This window comes from Arachis hypogaea, chromosome 20 (assembly GCF_003086295.3).
Source record: "Arachis hypogaea cultivar Tifrunner chromosome 20, arahy.Tifrunner.gnm2.J5K5, whole genome shotgun sequence".
NCBI lineage: Eukaryota > Viridiplantae > Streptophyta > Magnoliopsida > Fabales > Fabaceae > Arachis > Arachis hypogaea.
Window position 1 is genome coordinate 131569910 of NC_092055.1, and position 24468 is coordinate 131594377.

A 24468-nucleotide genomic window follows, 5' to 3' on the forward strand; every position below is an offset into this window, starting at 1 on the left:
TGTATTCGATTTATACTTTTTCATGTAAATCGAATCAATATAACTCTCTATTTGTGAAAATAACATTATACTTCTTCACCCTTATTTAGTATTGGGTATTCATAGACAATTCCTCCATAAAAAAACTACTATAGTGTGCCATTGTTTGTGCAATACCACATTTATCAAGAAACTGCTATAGCCTCTTTCAGTAGCGGTTTTTGATCATCATGCAATCTAACATAAACTTCTACGTCTTATAGTGGTTTACGTTCAATTTTAAAACGGCTACACTCTATAACAATTTTTATAGATATGTAAATGTTAATACATTTGCAGCATTAAAACGTTATATTTTGATAATTCTAATATCTTTTAAACAATTTAATTAAGTAACTTGTATATATATATATATATATATATATATATATCCAAATACTAAAATAGATGAAAATATTGTTGATAGCATCACATTTATATGAAATAGGCTAATGTGCATATGAATTTGTACAAAATAACCTTAGCTAGTTGAAATCTTTATCTTAATAAATTTAGGTAATTTATTGGTAAGCAAATATCTCAAATGACATATAGGTGTCCAATTGAGGTTGTTAGTCCAAGATTCGATTATATAACTTTTTGAGTTAAAAACGATATATATGTTTCAATAATATTTAATTATCATTGTGAAAATTTAGAACAGTAGAGTACAAAATTATATGTTCAAGTCAAAGATTTGGGGTAACTCAAGTGAGTCAATCTTATTTTGGTGCTGAATATTAAAGAATGAACATTGAAGTACACGATTCAATTCAACACAATCATCATTGTAGCCGTGTTTGTGTACTAACACGTGTTCGTGTAGTAACACGTGCTTGGGTGAGATGGTAACGTTGTTGCAACTCATGTTGATTTTTGTCGAATGAAAACGATAAGATTCCACCAATAACTGCTTTTAATAAAATGATAAAAACGCTTGTAGAAGATTCCCACGTCTACAACAAGATAACTTTTGGCGGTACCACCGCCACACAGTTTGCAAATTCCAATGGCCAAACTACGAAAATTTCAAGACATTACCTCTCATTCAATTTAAAAGTGATAAGCTTGATGTTGGGGTACAATTTCCAAACAAAGAGACTCATCATCATCATTACCTTCATCTTCAAACTCTCAACTCTTCCTCCTAATTGGTTAATCAGGTCTAATTAGTAAGACTATTAATCTCATCCTTAGTTTGTGTATCAATTTTATTGTTGCAAAAATCTAAACCAACCTGATTACTTAATTAGTTTTATATTTTATATATATATATATATACCAACTTTATCATCTCAATTCTAATTTATATATATACCAACTTTAGTACTTATTGTTAGTTTTATTTTTATCATGTTTAAAGACTTAAATGACTCGTTATGTGGTTTATTTTATGATATTCTTTGTTAAACTTTAAATATTTAAAGATGATCACATTATGGATATTAAATGGTATTTATTAAGTATAAATTTAACGATGCATTGCGATTTTTTTTTCACTATTACATGTTTAAAAAAAATCATTGTTTGCATTTTCTGTAAATTTAATTTTTCATTAGATACTCAATTATCCGAATCAATATGGTAGATTACAAGTATTTATAATATGCAGCGAAAATAATAAAATAATTTTATTGATTTATTTTATTTTTAAAATTTTATTGAAATAAGACGGATTAAATACCAATACCTAAATACTCTAATGAATAAAATTTTTTCCTTCGATAAAACAAAAGTACTATGTATATATACACTTATTTCCAACACAATCCAAATCAAATTTAATCTGTTCAAATCAAATTTAATCTGTTCAAATTAATTTGAGTTTCTTTACAAAATATCTCTTACCTAATTTAACTACCAATTAAATTTCAGCAATTCAATTTTTATTTTTTTTTCTAAAGTCGAACCCATCCAACTCTTGCACACCCATGCTAAGTTGCCTCATTTGAAAGTTTTCTTTTTCTCTCTCACCAAGATGTTTGTAGTAGTTAGCTAGTCAAAAAGTCTTCTCTTTCTTCTTTAGTTTAATTAATTGGAGCCAAACATCAAGGAAAGTTCATCTATATATAGTAAGTTTCAATATAAAGAGAATTATAAATTATAAATTAAATTATTACCCAATAAAGAATTAAGAGTTTTTGGCTTATAGCTTGCTGCTACTCTACCATCAAGACAAAGGGAGAAAATAGATCCGAAGAGAGGTTCACATCAAGTCATCTATATCACCAACTTAGCTTTGTCTATTTTTGTGTAAAACTTTTTTATGGTGGTTTTATGCATTTGTCATGAATCATGTAAAGTCATCAATGCGCGTCAGTGGATTGAAAAAGTAAAAAAATTAAATGTTGGAAATGAATTGAAAATAAACCTAAAAAGGTTGAGAGTTTTAATTTAATTTACCTTTTTTATTTTTAAATAAATATACTTTTTATCTTTTAAATTTTCAAAAAATGAACTATATTTAAATATTAAAAAATTAAAATAATAAATTAAAACTCCTAATCATTACTAAAAAACAAAGTCATTTTGTTATTATGCTCTATTCTAAATACACATGCACACTAATATGCACGGAAGAAATAGAGACACATTTTTATTTTGTTGTACTTGTGTGTTGGACATATCTTAAATACGATATTTATTGATATTTATTCGATATATGTGTCTTTTATGTCTAACCGTATTTTAATAAAAATAATTTTTTGTTCGGTTTGGACATACCTAAATATCGTCACGTATCAGCGTATCCAACTTTATTCTTAATATGTATTTCTGAAATGAGTTTAGAAATAATATATATTATTAATTATTAAAATAAAAAATGTTTTAAATATTTTATATAATTAAAAATTATTAAAATTATTTAAAATAATTAAAAATTTAATTTATATTTTAATATCAATAAAATATCAAAAGATCATTATAACTATCTAAAAAATACTTTATATTTTATATATATGTCGCGTTACCATATCTCATAAAAATTTTAAATTCTTACGTTTGCATATTCTGTGTCGTATTGTGTTATGTATCGTGTTAGTATCCGTACATTATAGATTGTAAAATAATAAAAATAAAGCTATGTTAGTTTTACGTATTAATGGACTCATCACAACTCGTTTATATTCATTGACCCCTCCCTTTCTCTCTCTATAAAAATAAAAACCAAAATTAAGAAACTCAATTAGTATATTTTATAATGTTTACATATTTATGATATTAAAAAGATAAATACAAAAACAATAAAAAAAGTCAATAACTAAATCATAACACAGATTTTAAATGTCTAAATTTCAGATTTTTAAATGTAGTTAATATTATAAATGTCTATATTTCAATTTACTCTAGTTTTTAAATTTAGCATTAGTGATTTACATTAGTCCTTAGTCTTGTTTTGTGTCACAAAATCATTAATAGTGTTCTAAAATGTACTAATGGCTATTCCACTAGATATTCTAATAACTATTTGAAGTCGTAATTAGAACTTTTTTTTTTTTATATACCTTAATTTGCTCCTTACGAAGTAATTGATATTATAATCCTAATTTCACTTAAAGATTTAAAGACTTTTTAGAAAATAAATTGAGATAAAAAAATTTAATTACTGCGTTAGATAATTATTAGAAAGTTTATCAGTGTGATAACTGCCATTCTATCTCAGTACCCCATTAATACACTAAAAAAAATATTTGTAACACAAAAAAAATTGTTATAAAAATTCAGAATTTTGAAATAAAAGGATTTTGTAATAAAAAATGGACCGTTGCAATATATTCCGTTACAAAAAATTTTTGTAACAAAAAATGGAATTGTCGCAATTTAAAATAATATTTTATAACAAATTTTTCTGATACAAAAAACCAAAAGTCGTTACAAAAGTAATAACAAATTTTGATGTTCAAAGTATTTTTAGTGATAATATATTTTTTTTTCATCATAAAATTTTGTTACAAAATGTAACTTGACTTTGTAACATTTTTTTTCTTTAGTTACAAAAGCAAAATAATTATTTTGTAATAATTTTTTTAATACAAATTATATGCAAATTTACCAAATTATTTTTAGCAAGTCAACATTTATATAATATGTAAAAACATACATAATTCAAACATGTTTCATTTAACTAAAATTGTTTTAAAACAAAATAACATTAGTGAGTACATTGATTAGTTCTACAAGTTATATTTCTTGCACAAGTTCAACCAAAAATTAAAAGTCTAACATAAATTAGTGTCTCTATGAATCAAAATATTATGGAGCCCTCAAGGTAGCATGTTGTCACCATTTTAGCACTCCTGTAAATAAGAAAGACCGAAACAAAAAATTAGAAACAAGATATAACACTAATTATAATTTTTTCCATTAACTTTTATCCAAAATGTTTAGAAAAATTTAGGCAGAACCTCCCCTAAAACTTGGATATTTCCACCGTCTGTGTTCCAACAAAAACAACCAATTCACTACTTATTTCTCCGCTAATACACAACCAAATTTATCAAACTAAATAATAAGATATTTGTCATTTCTCAACCATGACACAAGTAAGATGTGATAAACAGATCCATATACAAATTAAACTATACTAATAATATATGAATCATCTAGGAATATGTATTAAAACCTTAAGCAATTTTAGGAGTACCTTTAATTGTCTAGTTTCTTTCGTTGTCAAATCACGTTATGAAAGAGTTCACAACGGCTTGTTGAGCTTCCAATTGAACTTTCACTCAAACTAGGGGATGCTGGGGCTGGGACAGGGGATGCCGGGGCTGGAGCAAGGGATGCCGGGACTGGAGCAGGGGCTGGTGTTGTAGAACTAGATGCGGTAGCCCTTGTCAACCTTCGTGAGGCCATTATATTACGCAATCTATAATAAAACTCACAGAGATAACATTAAAGAAATGAAATAATAAAATATTTACATCATTTAATACACAATTACACAAAGAAAAGCACATCAAAATCTGTTTTAAAAATCACTAAGGTTAGTATCTTTCAATTTACATAACTTTTATTACAAAACTTCAATTAAACTAAATTTTAGTTTGGAGACTCCTAACTTATTTAGTAACAAGTTTTGGTTGTAACTCACAGAGTTGCGAGCATTGAAAGTTGATGCAAACTTTGCTGAAAACTGATTCTTTCCAGCTTTGATCACCAATTTAAAAAAATTCACAACTCCCAATATTTAACTCCTAAAATTATGAAATTTTAGAGCAATAAACCAAGTTAATCAAATTTAAAAAAAAAAATTGGTTTCGCTCCAAAACTCAGCTCGGAGGAGTCACAAAAAGACAAACAAGTTGCTACTCTGTTTGAACTTTTTTGCTCTGGGACATATTTATCGACCTAACTTTAAAAATTCGCCATAAATTGTACATTTAACGAAAATGTCTCAACATTTTCAGTCCAGTTTCCTATATTCTCAAGTTTAATCCAGACTTAGTCTCATGCAATTCCGATCATCACATAATTAGTTATAACTTTTCAAAGTTTTTGACTTCATTTAAAAGAAATGTGGAAAATTAGATTTCATAATTTAACTTTGAAAAATCATAACTAATTCTCTAGTTAATACGAAACCTTTTAAATATGAATCTTAGCAACCATACTCATTGTAATTCACTTAATTTTTAATGTCATATTATTTCGATCACTATCGAATTGCTAGTCTGCTTTTTAAAATTGCCGTTTATCTCAAAAACCAGATTTTCAACAAAAAGTTTAGCATTTCAAGATTCAACTTTCAGTACCTCTCAAAATTAAATCTCAAAACAATCACCAACCAATTCCACCACCATTACAATATATTTAATAACCAATTCAACAATAATCAACTAATATAATCCATCAAATCTAGCATTCACAACAATTATTTGTCAAACAATTCACAATCCACATAATCAATCAATAACACTAAATCAACAATTCCAATCACATTTCACAGTCATAATTCAACATCTCCAATCACATTTCACAGTCATAATTCAACATCTATATAATCAATTAATTACTCATGATAATTAAACCTATTTGCAGTTATTCAATAAACTTTATGGGGATTCTAAAATTAAAATCATTTAAGTTAAAGCCCCTACCTCGATGTCGCAATCACATAATTTAACGTAACAACTCCCTTCCCTTTTAGTTTCATGGCAGCAGCGGCAACTCCCACGCAACCGGAACGGCAGAGGCATAGTCTTCACAGCAGTGACCGAGATTGTAGCAAAACAGAGGATTCAGATTGGATAGAAATTAAGAGCAATCACAACCCAGAATCAAAGTAGCAGTTTCAGACTCATCACGGTAGCTCCAGCATTGGCTCTCGGTAGTAGAAGGTTGGCGGCACATTCTCTAGTGGCAATCGACAACGACAGTAGCTTCAAAGGAGACGGAATTGCAAACCCTAATAATCAGAACGAAAACTAGAAGCAAGAACAGAACAAAAACCAAAAGCAAAATAAAACGGAAACCAAGAGCAAGAGTGCTTGCCTCAGTTCATCTTCAGAGTGGTGGCGAGCTCCCACGGTGGCGGCGAGGAGAACACCCACCAACGCGTCCTTCGACTCCCCCTCTCTCTTGGCCAGTTGCGGATCTTCCCTTCTCTCTCCCCTCTGCGTGCGACGACGATGGCTACGACGATGGTGATGAGCCCTAGCGACGACAGCGATGAAGCACGATGGCGACAACTCTAGGCGACGACGATGGAGATGGCTTCGTGCAGCTCCAATGGTGACGACAGCTTTGGGCAGCAACCCCGTTCGCGAGCTCTCCCTCTCACCCACACGACGGCAGCGGCGGCGACAGTGGCACCCTTCCCGGCACCATCCATTCCCTCTCTTCTCATTCCTCTTCTTCTCTGATCCCCCCCCCCCCCCCCGCTTTTCCCTTCTGTCTTCTCCCTGTTTTCCGTTTCCTTTCTTTCCCCTTTCTGAAGATAGGTTTAGGGATTTAGGGTAATAGATTTAGGAATTTAGTAAAATTAGGATTTTATTTGGTAATTCTAGAGTTAAGGTAAAATATATACAAGTAATATAATAATTGTATAAATATTTGAAATAGAATGACAATTTAGGGTTCAAATATAATACTGTAAAAATTAATTTCGAAACACAGTTTTATTAATTTATCAATGAGTTCAAATAATTAATTTTAATTTGAATCATAAAATGAATATTTTAGTCATTTTATAAAACACAGGTTAAACCTAAAATATCTATTGCCTAAATTAAATTATATGACATTTTATTATTTTTCTATTACCAAAACTTTAATTTTAATTTGTATAAAATAATTATATAATAAAAATTGTACATAACTATTAATTGTCTTAAACTTAAAGTATTTATGAAAGTGTGATATCTCATTTTTAAATAACTGTTTTAGATATATTCTCTTTTATTTCTATCTATGAAATAAATAATGTCTAAAATAAAATTCAAAATTTTAAAAATTCAAATCCATTTTGTTAATCTTAAAAATCTGATTATTAATAAAAATTATATATTAATTTTTTAAATAATATTTATCATTTTTAAAAATTAATGAATACAAACAGTATGTAAAAAAATTTATTTTTTGAAACAAAATAAAATTATTTTGAAAAAAATATATACACAATTTTTTTATTCTTAAAGTGTTTAACATTTAAAAAAAATTGTTATAAAATATACTTATATTTTGTGACAAACAAATAAGCTTGTTATAAACAATATTGAATTTTGTGCCAAATTAATTTTTTGTTACAAAACAATTGGAGTTTTTGAAACAAAAAGATATTTTGTTACAAAATATTTCGAATTTTTGCAACTATTTTTTTTTTGTTACAAAATATAATAATATTTTGTAACATAACACCATCTCGTTACAAAAACTAATGTAATTTATAAAAAAAAAACAGGTTGTTACAAAATATTATCATGTTTTGTAACAACTTGTAATATTGTTACAAAACATTATTCTTTTGTAACAATTACCAATTATTTTTTTGTAATAATTTTAAATTTGATACAAAATTTTTGTTACAAATATTTCATTTTCTTCTTGTGATGGTTCCGTGACAGAAACAACATCAAAATCTAACATAAATTATAAATATTAAATTAAGAGATTAAATTAAATAAATCAAAATTTTAGAACTAGATAACTTTAAGAACTAATTTGAGTTTAACTCTTTTTCCAACTTTTAGAAGGTTGGTTTTATTTTATTAGTTGAATTTTGTAGCTCTCTAAGATAAATTACTTAAAAAATTTGTTATGAAACTGTTACCTAATATTAAGCTCAACAAGTAGTTAGTTGTTTATTAGTTGTATTATTAACAAGTTAGTTAGAATAGCCTAACACTAATTTTGATTAGTTAGTTGTAGAAAGTGAAATAGAAATTAGTTAGTTTCTAATTATTCTAATAAATAGATGGGTCACTTTATATAGTTAATTGTTGTAATAGTATAAGAAAAGATTCATCATTTTTGTACATTGAGCCAATAAGAAGTCTCTCATTTTTTCTTTTTGTCTTCACTTTTGTTCTGTTCTCACACTCCCTCTTTGCACATTTAACATGGTGTAGTGAGCATAGAATCCAAAGAGAGGAGAGATTAGAAAAAACAAAGATCGAGGACAGAAAAATTCAGAATTCGAATCAAAGCACACATCAAGTGCACAATTTGAAGCTTAGTGATGGATCCAACTCAAATCCAAAACAATTTCGAGTGAACCAAGTCAATTCCTTTCACAGTCTCAGTCCTCAAGGTATCGCGGTATTCTATCTTGAACCAGATCTCGTCGATTCAAACTCATCTCAACAGGAATATCGGCAACCCTAGCCAAGATCCATCGAGCCACTTCTACCTTCATCCTTATGAAAATATTGGTATTCTCCTCATCTCTACTATTTTTTATGAAAAATATTATATTACTTGGAGCAATGTACATGTGATGATGCTGGCCCTAAAATCCAAAAATAAGCTAAAATTTGTTGATGAAAGCTTAAAAAACCTGATAAAAGTGATCCTTTGTTTGAATCGTGGGATAGATGTAATACATATGTTTTAACTTGGATTAATCTTTCATTGAATTCTGAAATCACCCGAAGTGTGACATGGAGCAAGATTGCATATGAGCTATGGGAGAATCTGAAACACAGGTACCATCAGGGTCATAGACTCATAGACTCATAAGTTTCGAATTGCAGAACCGCAGAAGGAGTTATACGCAACAAGACAGGAAGAAACAAATGTGATACAATAATTCACAAAGTTGAAGCCATTTAGAAAGAATTTGATGATTTCAGGTCAATTCTATCCTGTGATTATGAATCTGTATGCAGTTGTGGATTAGGAAAAATGTGAAAAATATAGGAATAGAATGGAAGATCATGTAACTAGATTCTTAACAGGACTCAGTGAGCAATTTATAAATGTTATAGCTCAGATTATGTTAATGGAACTACTACCAAAGTTAAAAGTTGTGTTCTCAATGATGAATAGACAAGAGAGGCAAAGCCAGACCATGGATGATATCTCAGATCCCAAGATTCTCGCACACTCTACCAATTCCTTCACTACTACCGAGGCCTCACAAGGCAAAGGGAGAGGAAGAGGTAGAGGAGGTAAATTCTAAGGCTCTGGAAGAGGGCAAACAGGAAGAGGCAAAATGCAGTATGAATACTATGGTAAATGAGGTCACACAGTTGATATGTGTTACAAGAAGCATAGTATGCTCCCTCAACTTAGACAAAGAATTTCAAACTCGAATTGAGGCATAGGAGCAGTGAATTTGAAGTTGCTGATCTCATCAATTTTTTTTTTGTAAATTTCGTTAAAATACAACATGGCAGCAAAATAAGGTATATAAGGTCAGATAATGGAACTGAATTTATGATGCATTCTTTTTTCAATGAAATTAGTATATTGCACCAATGATCATGTGTTGAAACTCCTAAAAAAATGGTATTGTTGAGAGAAAACATCAATATATTCTTAAAATAGCTAGAGCAATTCTTGTCCATTCGAATGTTCCCAAATACTTTTGGTAATATGCAGTTTCATATTCCGTTCACATCATGAATAGATTACCATCAAATTTTTTAAATAATGTATCATCTTATCAAGCTTTATACAACTCTTTACCTGATATATCTCATTTAAGAATTTTTAGGTGTCTATCATATGCTAGTACACTCCAAGTAAACCGAAAGAAATTGGATCCAAGATCTAGAAGGTGTGCAATTTTAGGCTTCAGAAAATACACCAAGGGATATCTCCTAATTGATCTTAAACTAGAGAAATATTTACTTCAAGAAATGTATCCTTTTATGAAGATCATTTGCCATACTTAAGCACACACTCTAACCAAAGTAACCCCACTTTACATTCTATTCAAGTCAAAACAAATCCTTTTGCATATAATATCGCTTTTCAACCTCACACATCATAATAAATCATCAAGCATCTCATGCATCTAACTCACACATTGAGATATCAAACAATGCTAATGATGTACTACAAAACTTTAATTTGGCACATACACCACCAATTCACTATCCATCAACTATTCAAATACACACTCCCCAACAAAATCACATACTTGTACCTCAAAATGCACCACAACAGCCTGTGTTAAGAAAATCAACAAGAATTCGCAGAGCACCATCACATCTACAAGACTATCAATGTCTAAATGCCACCACCAATCAGCTCCCACTCAAGAAATTTGAAAAGTATCTTTTATCAAATTATTTGTTGAATGAAAAATTCTTTGCATCACATACTGCATATTCCCTAGCTATTTCTTCTAATATTGAACCCAAGCACTACAATGAAATAATTACTCAATCTTATTGGGTTGACGCTATTAAAAATGAACTCCAAGCTCTTAAACAAGTTAAACTTGGAGGCTCACTTTCCTTCCATCTGGCAAGAAGGCAATAAGCAACAAATGGGTTTTTAAATTAAAATACAACCCTGATGGCAGCATTAAATAATATGAGGTGCGATTGGTGGCGAAGGGATTCACCCAAGTCCCTGGGATTGATTATCAAGACACATTCAGCCATGTGATGAAGTTGGGCAGCTTGAGAGTAGTTTTGGCCTTAGCCATGACAAAAGGATGGTTCCTCAATCAAATTGATGTCAATACCACCTTTTTGCATGGGAATTTGGATGAGGAGGTGTATGTGAAACCACCTCAAGGATTGGATGTCAAACTTGGCCAAGTGTACAAGTTTGAGAAGTTGCTTTACAACCTAAAACAAGTAACTCAGCAATAGAATACAAGATTGAAATCTGTCTTGGTTGTGTTGGGTTTCGTCCAATCAAAGGCTGATCATAGTTTGTTCACTAAACAAATTAAATTTGGATTCACTGCATTGTCGATTTATGTTGATGATTTGGTATTACCTATAAATGATTTGGGGAAAATTAATGCTATCAAAACATCTTGGATAATAGATTCAAGATCAAGGATATTGGAGATTTGAAATTTTTTATTGGAATGGTGGTTGCACGGTAAAAAAAGAACATTCTTCTTAATAAAAAAAAGTATGCTATGGATATCTTAAAGGATGCTAGTTTTGAGAATTGTAAACCTGCCTCTACCCCCATAAATTACAACAACAAACTCAAGAAAAATAAAGGCACTCCTCTACCAGATTCTACAAAGTATAGAAAGTTAGTTGGTAAACTGTTCTACTTGGCCAACACTCATCCTGACATCGGCTTTGTCATTGAAAAATTGAGTCAATATCTTGATCACCCAACTACTCACCTCAATGCTGTCCATAGAATCCTCAGATACATCAAACCTCACTAACCATTGGCATCTTGTTCTTGGCTTCCTCTAATTTCTGTGTCACTAGGTTTACTGAATTCGATTGGGCTCATGTCCTGATTCGAGAAGATCCGTTTCAGCTTATTGCTTATATATAGGCATTCCTTTGGTCACATGGAATAATAAGAAGCAAGTAATTGTTGCTTGTAGTTCAGCTGAAGCTAAATATCGGGCGCTAACCGATGCTACTAAGGAGACTATTTGGCTTAGTTTCGTTTTGAAGGATTTGGGATGCCTCTCACCAAGCCCATTAGCACCTACTGCGATAGTCATTGTACGTGATAAGTTTCAAAAAGTTCTCATCCATCTTCTTCCTATCTCTACCATGGAACAGGTCACTGACAAACTGACCAAGCCATTGCCTCCAACCACATTTTCTACACTCTTTGGCAAGTCAAGACCGATAAACTTACACTTTTAACTTGAGAAAGGATGTTACTTGATGTACAAGCTCATCAATTAGTTAGTTAGTTTATTAGTTATATTAACAAGTTAGTTAGAATAGTCTAACACTAATTAATTAGTTAGTTGTAGAAAGTGAACAGAAATTAGTTAGCTTCTAATTATTCTAATCCGGTTAGAGAAATGAGCTATTTTATATAGCTTTTTTTTAAAAAAAATATAGGAGTGAGACTCAAATTCAAAACATTTAAGTGAGAATGAAGAGATTATGCTATTTGAATTAGACCTTGTTGATATTTTATATAACTAATTATTATGACGGTGTAAGATGAAATTCATTATTTTTGTACATTAAATCAATAAAAAATCTCTCATTTTCGCTCTCTATCTTTACCTTTGCTCTCACACTCTATTTTCATACCTTTAATAATTGCTGTAGTAATTAATTATATTGATAGAAAATATATGAAATAATATGATATTAAATTATATAAATATATTATAATTAATTTAATAATCTTTAATTTTACAAGATTATTTTACATTGTAATCTTTAAATTTTACTCTTAAATAAGAATCTTTCGTGCAAGTTTGGGCTGACAATCAAGATTCGTGATCTTGAGATTGTAGGTCGGCAAATTTAATTGGAGAACGTAATCCACTTTAACAATGGCTCACTACGTGTCTACGTTCGATTTTCACTTAATAATAATAATAAATAAATAAGTAAATCGAATAAATATAGAACTGATTATATCATAATCAACTACAAATAACAATTATTTTGATCTCCTATTGATTGCAATCACCGGAAAACAAAATAAAAAATGCTTTCTATAGTCTGTTGTCAAAATGATATCATTTTCATAATTGCTCTCTGAAAGTGAAAACACCGCCTAAAAATAATATTTTAGATTTGTAACAGCGGAGATTTGAGAAACAACGTGAACGTGGAACTCTAACTCAAAGTATGACGTATTTGCAAACGAAATTTGCAGGGAGATGTTGCGTAATATTAACGATAATTCATTTATTAATTAACAACCATTCATGCATGTTCTTGCCTGAAAAATAGCATTTAATATATAATTATTTATATATTTTTTTATTAATTTAAATTTTTGACATAAATAATTTCAAATAGTTCTCTTACATTATTAGATAAGATTATAAATTTCATTCCCTCGATCAGCGAAATATATTGAAATATAAAAATATTTTGTGCACATACAAACAAAAATATTATTCATACACCAAAATCAATCACTAATATATTTATATATAAATATATGTATAATTTAATATACTTTTAATATATATTTATATTCTAATATGTATTTTATACTAATAACTTACTTTAATAGCTAATTTTAGTGTGCACATAATATAATCGACACACAAAATAATCACGAAATAATCGGTCATTATTATATATATGTATATTTATAAATGTTATTTCACATATTTTTAATATTTATTTTATATTTTAATATATATTTTATACAAATAATTCACTTTAATATATATTAACATAATTAATTTTAATAAAATAATATTTTAATAATTTAATTTTTTGCATCAACAATATATATAAAATAATTTCCAGTAGTGCATTACTGTATTAAAAAAAATATTTTTAAATTATGACTTTAAATATAATATAAATATATAAATTTAATTAAGATTTAATTACTTTGTTGGTCTCTATAATTTTGTAAAATTTTCAATTAGGTCCCTATACTTTTTTTCTTTTTAATTGGGTTCCTGCACCAAATTTGTTTTTCAATTAAGTTTCTTTTAGTAGTAATTGGCTTAATTTTATAGGGACTCAACTAAAAAAAAAATGGTACAGGAACTTAAATAAAAGGAAAAAAAGTGTAGGGACCTAATTAGAAAAAAATTTTTGATGCAAGGACTCAATTAAAAGAAAAAAATATAGAGACCTAATTAAAAATTTAAACTATAGGGATCAACAGAATAATTAAACCTTTAATTAAATAACTATATAAAATATTTTTAAAATATCAATATATATATATATATATATATTAAAATTATATTAAAAATAATTTTAATGAATATTATTTCGATAAATTTTAAATAAGAGTGTCCACGATAGTCTTTAACCCAATAAATTAAAAACTAATTCATTGTAAATCTAAATTTTAGTTAAGAGTTTACAGTCAACTAATATATGATTATATATATAAAATGAAATCCGAACCTTCTATAATGGAGACGGTAAACTAACTACCTAACCAAAAAATTAGTTATCGAGGGAATCATGCCAATGAATTATAAGACTACTTTAGAAAATCATCACTATAAAAAGTTAACTATTATAATGAAAGTTAACTATTATAGTGAAAGAATCTAAAATTTTATAAGATTTTTTTAAGTATTACTCTTTGGATTTTTTTTTAAATAAATAAAATAAATATTTTAATTATTAAAATATGTATTTTGGAGTGTTTTTACCGAAAAGCATCACATCTTTTATATTATTTACAATGTAAACGAAATAAGTTAACACGTATTTTGTTTACACTGTAAACGAGATAAGACCAAGAAAAAATGCAGTCTATATTTCATTTACAGTATAAACGAGATACGTATTAACTTATTTCGTTTATAATTTAAACGAATAGGGTAATTATGACATTTACACTGTAAACGAGATATGTTAAGACAAATTTCTATCGGCTATAAAAGAATGTGCAACCCTTTGTATTCTCCACAAATATTTCACTACTTTGTTACATATTCCTTCCGAAAATAAGCCAAAATGTTTACTAGTAGTGATTTTTTGGTTGTAAGTGTGTACCCAAATTGCCGTATGATAAATAATGATAATGGGGTGACATTTGAGTGTGAGAATCCCATTCTATTCTGTACCTGGCCAGTAAGTTCATTGGCGGAATTGAAGAGTCTGATATTGGGTAGCATTGGTGGTAGTGGGAGAAAAGAGATCGGAAGGGTAGGGTATAGGTTGTTAGCACCGATGGAAAACGAAATTTTTCGATTTCGTCTGTTTTAACTCCATGGCGACGAGCATGTGCGCTTGATGTTTGACATCCATGGGAGAATCATGGCGGAGCATGTAAACCCAGGTTAATTAGTAGATAATTAGTCAATAAATTAATTTTTAATAAGGAATATTAGAAACGCGAATATTATATCAAATTAGGATAGAGCTCATCAAAACGAGAATTTTAACACCAATTTCAAAAAAATCGGTCCAAGATTGGACCGAACGGGCCGAACCGGTTGAACCGGGCCCAAACCGGGCCGTGGGCCTAACCAGACCAGCCCTTTAAGTAAAAGCCACGTTCTTCTTCTCCTCATTTTGGCTGCATCGAAGGGCAACAGAGGAGAGAAAAGGAAGAACGTCAAACCCTCCCGTTAACTTCCGTACACCGTAACTTCTCCGTCCGAGCTCTGATTGCCACACCGTTTGTGGCCACGCGTTCACTGCGTCAAGCTCTACATTTCTACCAGAACAATTTTATAGGTAACTCGTTATTTCACACTCAGCCTTCATTTCCCCCAATTTTTGAGTTTTGAGAAGGGGTGTTGAATTTCTTTGATTTCTGATGTTTTAGGATCCAATTAGCTTGAGGAAAACGTTCACTCTTGCTTATGTGAAGCTTGGGTAAGGTGAGGATACGATAATTCTATTTTATTTTCATTGAATTTGAGTTTTGAGTATTAAATTGGATATATATGTGTTATGAATGTGTATTAGGTTGTAAATAAATAATTGGAGCTTGAAATTGTGAATACTGGAGCTTGGAGGAAGCGGATTAGTTGAGTTTTGAGGGGCTGCCTTGGTTTTGAATAAATAGCTTTGGTTGTTACGTGAAAATCGGCCAAGGTATGGTTTAGGTTTCTTGCATTTAATATATAATGTTCTGTGAAAACTTAGGCTAGACGACCATAGGATAAGTTGGAATGCAGGTGTATGTTTAATGTTTAGTAATTTGTCGATGAATATATTTGGTTAAGGTTTATTGAATAATTAGTTATTGATTTTGGATGGTGAATGTTGTTATGTTAATTTGGAGAGAATTGTGGTTGAATGTTATTGTTGGTGAACATGGTTGGTTTGGTGCTTGTTGATTAATTAATGATTTGGTGAATTATTGATTTGAAGTATTTTGTGTTAGAAGCCTAGGATTAGTGATCTATGATCCTTAGTTGAATTTTGGTTGTTGAATTTGAATATTGTATGAGTATAATTGCTAATCTGAAGTAGATTTATTGTGGTGACTGTTATGATGATGAGGAAAGGTATGTTGAATTGAAAAGAAAGCAGGTTTGGACCCGAAAAAGGTGGCAAAGTCCGAGTTTTAGAGGAGATGCTACCGAAATTTTATAAAAATTAGAGATTTTGTTTGTATGATTATTTAAAAAGATTTAGACTCAAATGTTATATGGTTTGATTTTGAGTTATTAAGAAGATTAGTATGTTTTAAGTTTGATTCATTTAGGAAAGAAAGAATTGTGTTTTGAATTGGAACTATTGATGAACGGAATGGGAGGTGTGATAATGAAGGATAATGATTGAGTATGATTGATGTATGATGATGAATGAGATGTGATTGAAAATGATGTGGATGTTGATGAATTATAATTGAATTATTTATATGGCTTATGAATTTGAATGATCCGAGATACGAGATTCCCTGGATTAAGTGCCGTGGCTTGCCACCACGTGTACCAGGTTGAAAACTCGATACTCTGTTGACCCTACGACGTAAGTGTGACTGGACACTATATAAATTCCCGGAAATGTTACCCCCATTGAGCAATATTAATTATTTGAGAAAAAGCTATGCATAGACTCTTGGGGATGCACGTCGGGGGACAGTCTAAGGACAATTCAGACTTGTCGGGTTGGCTGGATAACCGACAGATGAGCCTCATCAGCCATAGGACAGGCATGCATCATATGCATATTACTTGAATTACTTGCTTGTGCTTTAATTGGGTGTGCCTATCTGTATTTGCCTATCTGTATTTGCCATGCTAAATGTGTATTTGTTACCTGCAGTAGTTGTAACCTTCTTCTGTTTGCTTTATCTGTCTATTTGTCTGTGAAAATGCATGATGGAGTTGGAGATATGGAGGAATGACAGTATAGGACTTAGATTTAAGGTTAAGTTAAGTTAGGTTTAAATATTCTTAGAAAACCACTTTTTATGGCTTCTGTTTAATACTTTAAGCTCTATAATCTGAGTGTCGGCGGCGTCCTAGGATTGCCTCTGGCATTTCCAGGACCTTATATATTATGTGTGTGGCACCTTTACCATACTGATAACCTCCGGTTCTCATTCCATACTGTGTTGTTATTTTTCAGATGCAGGTTGGGAGCCATCTCGTTAGGCGTCTGGACTCTTAAAGCGGAGGGGTTACTGGATAGTGTTGTTGTATAGTTTTGTTGTACAGTGATGTATATATATGTACTTAGCTTTCTCTCCGCATAACTTGTCCTTTTTGATCCTCTTAGAGGTTTATGGAGAGGCAGGATTGTGTATATGTACTTTTGGGTTTTGGATATGTATGTATATATGTGTAAATATTCTCCGTCCAGTCTTGACTTCGCAGGCTGAGTTAGGAGCTTGTTATTTTGTATCTTTGGCACTCTATTCCTACTTCTGTTATCTTATGTTTGACAGTTACGGTTTTTCTTAGCATGCAAGTTAACTCGTTCCTTGAGCGTTGCGCTTTTATCTCGCGATTTTTATTTCCCCTATTCTTCAAGGTTCCTAGCATATTATAACTCTTCTGCTATTATATGTACTCATTTTATTTTAGAGGTCGTAATACCACATCACCTCTGTTTTACGACTTAAGCGTAAAGCTTTGTGTGGTAGGGTGTTACAGAGCAAGTGATGGAGCTTTCTGCGGAGGTTGGCGACGTCGGTGGCGGTGGATCTGGGTCGTCAGACTTCATCCAGGATGACCCACCTCTCGCACCACTACCGATTCATGTTGCCAGTCCAGTGGTAGACATGAAGGTCGACGGTGAGGACTCTGATGAGGAGTATGTTGCAGATAGCAACAAGAGCGGATCCTCCAAGGATGATGATGAGGAAGAGTTTGTACCAAAGACCAGGTTGAGGCATCACGTTGGTATCTTCTGCCTCTTCCCCGTCCGATTCCGACCTTGTCATCTGTATCTAGTCACTATAGTATGTTGGATCTGGACGCGATGTAAGAGAAGAACCCATTTTCCAACACGGGTGAGGAAGATTACAACTTGGACCATAGGGTGGAGTTTAGGGTTGGCCACGGATTCAAAAGCAGAGATGCAGTAATACAGGGTGTTAAGAATTACAACATTCATAGAAATGCTGAATGTCGAGTAGTGGAGTCGGATCGATTAAAGTACCATGTGCGTTGCTGACAACATGTAGCAGGCTGCCTTTGGAGTCTCCGTGTTGCTCTCTGGCAGAATTTCAGATACTGGTAAGTTAAAGATTCATTATCTTCTATATTGTCAGTTGTAGTTGTTATGCTTGTTGAACCTGTCTACCATTGTTGTTCTATTTCGCTAGGGAGGTGCGTAGGGTGGGAGGAGTGCACACATGTTTAGCACTCACAATGTCGCAGGACCACTGACAGTTGGACAGCAGTCTCATCTGCCGTATTATCCTCTCGTTGATACAATCAAACTTGTCCGTCAGCATCTCAATCCTACAAGGTGCAGTTAGGCAGAGCTATCACTTCAAATCCTTGTACAGGAAGGTTTGGACGGCGAAGCAAAAGGCGGTTGCACAGATATATTGTGACTTAGATGAGTCTTACAATAAGGTTCCAAGGTTGCTGGAAGCGCTGCAAAGTTGTTATCTCGGAACTATTGTGATATAAATACATCAAAGTATATCAAAATACATCAATGGTAATCACAAAAGTAACAACATACAATTGAAACTATCTGAAATCATCGGCGATGATCACCCTGGAAACCAACTCCCAGGCCCCAGTCCTTACCACGTGTGAAAGTCACGAAAGCAACCACCCACGGGCTCTCCATTAGCACACAGCCCGAGGTGGTATGTAACGTCCTGTAGGATGATCATGCACTCACCCCACAGCATGTGAAAGGTGTGAGTCTCTGGGCGCCAACACTCGACGAATACCATGATTAGAGAGTTGTCAAACACAAAATCCCTGAGTGGCAACGCATCACCGAACCCGGCCTCCCTTAGGTACGTGACAATGGCGTCTAGTGGTGGAGTGTGTGACTCACTCTTTTCGGAAGAAGTAGGTGAGGTCTCTGATAAATAATAAAAATACCAAATCAGAAATTAATTTGAATTACAAGTAAACCATTCAAACAAATAACTACAAACATTTAAATTATAAATTTATTTACAACAAAAAATTTACTTGAATAATAAAAATGTTTAGTAAAATAATTAACTTAAATGCCTGTGTAATATAATGCAAATTAAAATGTTTCCTAAAATAACTAATGACTACACTAATAAACGTCTATAAAATTGATTTAAATAAAATTATTTAGTGAAAACATATACTTGAATAACCAAAAAGTAAATTTGTATAAATAATTTAATTTAAGTAACAAGAAAATTTAATAAAAAATAATTTACTTAGATATATAGTAATACAAACATAAAAGATTTAAATTATTAATAAGCTTAACTAATAACTAAATTAATAAACATATGATTAATAATAACTTAGCATATTAGCATTCAAACCTAACATCATATCCTAACATTTAAAGCAATTCTAAACTTAGTTAATAACCTTAATTACTAACTAAATCAATAACATCCATTTTAAGTATGTCTAACATCATCTCCTATCATTCAAACCATTCCTAACTATATATTGATTCGTCTAACATATATTATATACTACCTACATAAAAGTACTCTAACTATGACAACACATATGATTTAGGGTATCCATAAAACGCGAAACAACACCAACCTCAAAATTGGCTGTCCCTGTAATGTGCCAAGTCGTGTTTAGTCTGTTCATGTCTCCATCGTGATTATCAGTGCACGCCATATTCTTCAAGTAACTCAGAAATATGATTAGAAATGAGTAAAAGTGAGAGAAAATGCCAAAATAAGAAAAGTCAAAGGGTTTGAAGAGGCTGTAGACGAGATACGTATATAGGTCTCCGCTTCTCTCATCTTGTTTACAGTGTAAACAAAATAAGTTGACACGTATCTCATTTAAACTGTAACGAGATAGTATTAACTTATTTCATTTACACTATAAACGAGATAAGAAATGTGATGCCTTTCAATAAAAATACTCCAAAATATATATTTTAGTAATTAAAATATTTATTTTATTTATTTAAAAAAAATCCATTACTCCTTTCATATAGAACTCTTTTTCAAGTATTGATTGTAGCTCTATTTCTCCTTTGTTCATTTACTTGTTTTTCTTTAAACTTCTCTTTACAAGGTTTTGTTGCCTGCAACTAATAAATTTGTTGATGATTTGTGATGTAATGATCCACTTTACAATACGATAGTGTTTTAATAAATCCAACCTTTGATGAAAAAAATCTCTGGCATTTGGAAATTGATCAACTCTTCGGCACCACAATAAAGCGGTTACGAGCATGACTAAAATCTCAAATTAGTAACTGTTTATATGTCTATAAAAAGATTTAAAATAGTCATTATAAAGATTGAAAATGTTTAGTAACAAAAGAAATTAACAAAAAATAACTAAAATTTATTTTATTTAATATTTATTAATTATTATTAGAATTAATAAATATTAAATAGGATAAATTTAAATTTTTTTGTCTCTTTAGCATTACCGTATTTTCAAATCATTTATGAGTTATTTTATCGATAATATCTTTCAACCACTTTTTTTTATCAGCAACTGAATCTTTCAGATATCAAATTAACAGTTAACCCAAATTAAATTCATCATCGTAATTTTTCAAAGACTTCTATATTAAAATTGATATTAAGATAGAGCAGGAAATCAATTTGTAAACCTAAATCTCTCAATCATAACAACTTTATTGATTTATCAAAATATTTTATAAAAAAAAGCCAAAACAGCTAAAATGATATTTTTTTGTAAATAACAAAAAAATTTATATTTAGCAAACGCCTTATTCATTAAATCTAAATTTTTGTGGTAATATTTGAATAAATATTTAAAAGGTGTATAACAAAATTCGGAACAAAATTTAATCTCTAAATTTTAATGTGGTCATTCACAATAATTTTTTTAAAAAAAATTCACTTGACAAAAAATTCTTAAATTTTAAAGATAAAAAAATTTTATTTTTCTAATAATAATAATTACAAAAATTTGCATCAAAATTTAATTTCTAAAATTATTTTTTAAAACATATTAAATATATAATTTTTTTATCGTGTTTTTAAATCTTTTGAGATTTTATTTTTCGTTAATATTTTTTTAGAGCTTGTTTTGTCAACAATGTGAACTTTCGAATACCATTTTGATATTTTACTCATTTAATTTTCTACTAACCATATCATTTTCCTTAGTTGAGAGAGTTCTTCCATGAAATTATTCAGATACAAAGAAATATTTTTTTGGTATTGGCTTTGAAATTCATTGTAAGTGATCCTTGCAAGATTGGTCTATTCACAACAATCTGTTCCTACAAAATACTTTTATGTTAATTGTCACCAATACACTATATTCAGTTATTCACACATCATTCTGTAAACATGTACTAACAACGGCAATAATACACACAAAAACTAACCTACTCTCATTGTCATGTTACCATACATGTCAATTTGCAAAGTACACAACCTCATGTTTATCTCGTACCTATACTTTGTATCTATTTAAATTTTTTTGTTAAAATTTATTCATATATCTTAATTTTAATTATTTTAAAATTAATATAATTTTATTTAAAATAAATATTAATATTAAGTTTATACCTTTTAAAAATTACATACATGTATATTTTTTTAATTTAACCCATAAAATAATATTTATATTCTTAAATATATTTCACTTTGTTATAAAAAGATGACAAAATAATATAAAGAAGGATATATAAATTATGTTTTTTTTAGTAATTATGTAATTTTATGTGATTAGCTAACATCAATTAAATAATATTTATTTTTACGTAATCACTTTTGACAAAAAAAAAATATAAATACAAATCACATTGACATCAATTCTATTTTAATTCAAATTATTTTTGCAAAACACATTTATACTAATATTTATTTGCAAACATTAATCCAAACACATAACTATTATTATTGGCACATCCATATAAAATACGACGCTTGTGCTTTTAGAAAATGCAAACGCTTCTTCAAAAGCTTTATTAAATCATGTCGTGGAGTATCAAAAAGCTACCGATAAGTTGTCAAAATTCTTGTCAAAACACATGAATTATAGAACTACAGTTATTAAAGATACTTCAATTATTTGATTGAAAACAGATTAAATCAAAGTCCGATAAGATTAGTCATATATAATTAACGGTGATAAAAAAAATTGATTAGATGGTGATTAATGTGGATTCCTTTAGTATCTTCCTGTTATTATTATAAAAAAAAGTCTAAAAAAACTAACTAATAGTGCAAGTGTGCAACCAATTGCGGATTTGAATCCTTTAAATTTTGAATTTCACTTTAAAGAGTAAAATTTGATCTCTCATTATTTATTTCATAGGTGGAACCAAAAGAAAATATGACAGAGAAATTATTCAAGGGTGAGAGATTAAACTTTACTCTCTAAAGTAAAATTCAAAATTTAAAGGATCCAAATCCACCAACTATAATCAATGAGGAGGAAAAAAGTTTAACAAGGAGGAAAAAAATATTCAAAAGAGTCAAATTCTAATTTCATCCTCACTTTATTGATAGTACACAGTAAAACAAACAACCACACAAACTTTTATTCCTCTCTTTACAGCCACGTGGGTGCTGCCGCCATTGCCGCCGACCACCGTTGCACGGATGCAACGCCTCCTCCCACCGCCACATGCATGGACGCAGCGCCACCTCCCACTGCTGCACCTATGGATGCAGCGCCCTCCACCGCCACAGGCATGCAGCGCTCTATCCCACCGTGAATGCAGCGCCCTCCTTGCATGAACGCACGCATACGCGTCCAACCGCCGAGGGTCGCCGCATGTCGTTGTTGTTGCCGCATGCCATCACAACTCCGATCCTGACAGAACGACCAACGAGGAAGAAGGATGTCGTTCCCTGCCACATCCAAACCCCATGCTCTGGCCGTGTCATTTCTCTTCTTCTTTGTTTTGGATGATTTTTTTACTAATTTTAGATGTTTTTTTTATGTTTTAGATGTTTTTTACTTAGTTTTGGATGTTTTTTTTAATATTTTTTTTGAATGTTTAATTTTTTTAGGTTTTAAAATTTTTAAAATAACTTTAGATATTACTTTTTTTGGTTAGGTTTTGGATGTTTCTTTTTTAGTAGGAATTTTTATAATAATTTTAAAATTTTTAAAATAAATTTTAAAATTTTAAAATAATTTTAAATTTTTAAAATAGTTTTAGATGTTTTTTTTTAGAATTTTTGATATTTTTTATTAGGTTTTATTTAGATATTTCACATGATAGTTTGAATTCACATTTTTTTCAAAAAAAAAAAAATATTAATTGACTACACTTCTAATTAATTACCTAACAAAATTATTATTATATATATGTCCGCCTGACTTGTATGGTCATGTGGAATATAACTTGAAAATAAATATGAAAAAGCAATTTAGAAAAGAAAAAGATAAATATCCATAGGTATATGTATGTTAATTAAATAAGTTTCTATAATGTATCGATTTGCTAAAAAAAGAGGATTCATTTTATTTGTGATGGTAATTGACGATTGATTATTCATCCATCAATATGACTAGACAACCACACACACACACTATATTATACACGAAAACACAATGGACACTTCTCTCCAAATGTTATCAAGATTTGAAACCGCTCCCATGATGACAAAGGTATATTATCAAAATAAAATTTTAAAGTTCAATAAAATTTATTATTGAGTATTTATTCATTTTGATCCTCAAAAAATTTTGAATCAGACACTTTAGTCTCCAATTAAAATTAATTACTCGATTGGTCCCTAATAATTAATTCCGTCAGTCACTTAGATTCTTAGTTCCGTCAACTCTAACTGAAGATAAAATAATTCCTGACAACTCTAGTAAAAGACAAAATAATT

General features: G+C 30.2%; 1 long non-coding RNA gene across 1 annotated transcript; it reads left to right on the top strand.

Annotated features, from left to right (window-relative positions):
* The first annotated feature begins 15613 nt into the window (after positions 1-15613).
* Positions 15614-17951, top strand: LOC140182722 (uncharacterized). The gene is made up of 4 exons (XR_011878780.1): positions 15614-15761; positions 15853-15907; positions 15996-16124; positions 17610-17951. It is a non-coding gene; the product is annotated as an uncharacterized lncRNA (long non-coding RNA).
* Positions 17952-24468: the final 6517 nt, after the last annotated feature.